Raw genomic sequence first — 3,414 nt, 5'->3', positions numbered from 1 at the left:
AGGCTGGCTTCTCACCACCCACCCTTCTCCCTCTCGTGGTCTCTGATTTCCAGAGTAATCAGTAAATGTATCCTCTGCATGTGAATGCACACCCTTGAGCACATACCATGTGGCTCATCTAGCCAGATGCACAGATCCATGAAATACTGGATACATTTTGTCCATGGATCACTTTACCTGAGTAGGAGCCGGAAATCCTGACAGCTTAGACATCTTAGGGCAGGAAACTCTGATCACAGGATTCAGGGACACGGCTGGAAATTCTGTTTGTTGCAGTCTGTGTTGTTTCCTGCCTGTGTCTTTTTACTGGGTGACAAGGTTGAAAAGGATTTGGATAGTGAGGCAGGGAACCACCCACAAACTCATCACTGACCAACTGGGAGAGGAGCAGGGGGGCAGACTTGCCAGTGGATGTAGCCACCCTGCGTCCTTCCTGCTCTTTACCAGGTGTGCACAAACACCTGCAGAATCAGTGCTTCACCAGGGCTCCTCACCCTGGCCAGTAGCATTTTACAGGCTTATCTGTGTGCACAAGCAAAACCTCTTCCTGCTGCTTCTTTGTTTCCCGAGGGGAGACGGTGGAACAGTCCTACTGTTGCTTTTAAGTCGATACGTGAAGAATTTCGGCCTGAGCCTTTGCTTTAAACGCTGATGTCATGAGCAGCAAGCCAAGCACCTTTTCTGAAATGTTGACTAGAAGGAAGCTGCGTGTATGGCTCGGCTCCTGGCAGGCAGATGGCGCCAGATGGGCGTTCGGCGTGGCAAAAAGCCTCTTCTGCAGGCTGGATCAGGGCACCAGGATAAAACCACAGGCGGGACACACGGCAGTACGGGTGCTGTGCGTGCCCCACTGAATGGTTATCACACTGTGCTGCAGTGAAAATACATCCACAGCAAAGCTTTGGTATGGAGAGCTGATTTTCCTGAGTATCAGCAGAGAATTGTGGTTTCTAAAACTACGTGTGACAAAAATAAAGAAAGGAACAACAACAGATATGTTTAGAATCATAGAATATCTCAGGTTGGAAGGCACCTTAAAAATCGTCTAGTTCCAATCTTTCACAAGAAAGGTTGCTCAGAGCCCACAGCCTTCCTGTGGCCTTGAACACTGTCAAGGGTGGGACATGCACAGCTTCTCTGGGCAATCCCGTGCCAGTGCCTCACCACCCTCACAGTAAAGAATTTCTCCATAATACCTAATCTAAACCTACTCTCTTTCAGTTTGAAGCCTTTATCCCTTGTCCTGACACTACATGCCCTAGTAAATAATTTCTCTCATCTCTCTTGTAGGCTCCCTTCAGGTACTGGGAACCTGTAGGGGGATAGAATATAAGAAAATAAAGATTGTGGAGAAAGTAATCTCACCCCTAAGGAGTTGCAGCTGGGCCAATTAGCAAAGATTAGGAACAGGCCTGACTTTAACAGGCCACAGCTGTAACCAATGAGAGGAAGAGTGCTATAAAAGAGTGGGGTGGCTGAGTGAGAAGGGAGCTGGAGTCAGTTGGCTGCTTTGTGAGGAAGAAAGAGTCAGTGCTCTGAGAAGAAGCCCATGAGAAAACACCAAGAAGGTATGAAACTTCTGTGATAAGGAGACAACAGTATGGAACCCCTGCAACAAAATGGCAACAGGAACCTGTTGGTTTTGTTTAGGGTTTTATTACCATGTGGAAGACATCCTTATCATGCCCCCATATTATTCTGCTACAAATGAGGGAGCATTTTCTTTGCTATGATTCTACTGTCTTTATCGTGATCTTAGGTATATATCCCCAAGGGACTTTAGGGAAGAACAGCAGAAAGATGCTTTACAAAACCAAGAAACTGCCTGGAATCAAATCTCCAGGTGCTGGGAAAGTGAGGAGCTTTGGGATTTGCTACTTCCCAGAGCTCCCTCTTTTTCTGCTGAGGTGAACAACTAAAGGAGGGCAGGTGACTCACTGTATAACAAACAGAACTAAATCAGCGGAATCAAAGCATAAGAGAAAATTCTGAGTGTCCCTGAAGACTGTCACAAAACACCAAATTCTGATAGTAGAAACATGAAGGAGTGTATGAGGGGCCCAGTTTTGGACCACTTGTTCTGGGAACTCGCAGATACAGGATAGGTGTCAAGTTATATTTGCAGCTGCAGCCTTCAAATTCTGTTCTTTCTTCTGTTCTTTACAGATTCTTCAATTACTGAAGAATCTTTCCTTGAGATTTTTGCTACACACAGTGTCACTGTGAAGAACCAAGCTCACTGCAAGCATCAAGGTCCCTTCCAAGGCAAAGCCAAGGCCTAGAGTCACATCAAGGACAATATGGAGGAGACAGAGGAAGAAAACATGGTGTTGGAGAAAGCCAGTGGCTGCACTACAGCCAAAACCTTGGTGAGAAAAGACAGTGGAGCCATTGTGCTGAATCTGAAAAATCACTGTCTGCAGAGGAATGTAGTGATAGGAAAAGGGACAATGGCTTCAAGGGTATGTTTGGATTAACATTAGGAAGAAATTCCATACTGTGAGGGGGGTGAGGCACTGATTGTCCTGAGAAGCTGTGGTTGCTCCATCCCTGGAAGTGTTCCAGAACAGGGTTGGATGGGGCTCTGAGCAACCTGGTCCAGTGGGAGATGTCCCTGCTCATGGCAGAGGATTGGAAGGAGATGATATTTAACGTTCCTTCCAACCAAAACCATTCTGTGAAAAACTCATTTAGTTAGAAAACACTGCTGAACTATCTACTGGGAGTTACAGTTCAGGTACCTGATCTAGTTGAAGATGTCCCTGCTTATTGCAGGGGGATTGGACTAGATGAGCTTTAAAAAGTCCAAGCTCAAACTATCCTGTGAGACCTCTTGTTCCTATATTTGATCCCCAATGACAGCAAATTTCTATTTCCATTCCCAGGACCAGAGTGCATCACAGGATATACAAGGCAAACAGCAAGTTTGGGCTATTGAAACATTTAAGAAAGAAAATCACCATCTTGAAGCAATATATATAATTTTTCAGCTAAAGCTTTGCACTTTTGTCCAAACTTTCTATGGATTAGGGAAGATGTTTCTGAACTACTCTGTAATGCACTGCAGAAAGAGCTCATTTTCAAACTAAGTGCAATAATTGAAATGTTTAAACATACGAAGTGACCAAGGTGGCAAAGAAATAGTCTTTAGAAAAAACATTGTGACCATGAATAAATCTAAATGAACAAGTTACCCTCCTTGACTTCCTGCTATGCATACATGTATTTCTTTATACACACAAATATAACAAATGCACATCATTTGGAGTCAATAAATTGTGATTGTTCTGTGCTAGTTTGATTTCCCTCTGTATAGAGCCTCTGAGAGAAGTGTCTCACAAAAGTTGTCTGTGGTTTGTTATCCATAAGGAACAATGAGAGGCCAGAACATTCACCATCTCTGAAAGTCACACC

This window comes from Geospiza fortis, unplaced genomic scaffold (assembly GCF_000277835.1).
Source record: "Geospiza fortis unplaced genomic scaffold, GeoFor_1.0 scaffold524, whole genome shotgun sequence".
In the NCBI taxonomy this organism is placed as follows: domain Eukaryota; kingdom Metazoa; phylum Chordata; class Aves; order Passeriformes; family Thraupidae; genus Geospiza; species Geospiza fortis.
This window is presented reverse-complemented; position numbering follows the sequence as displayed.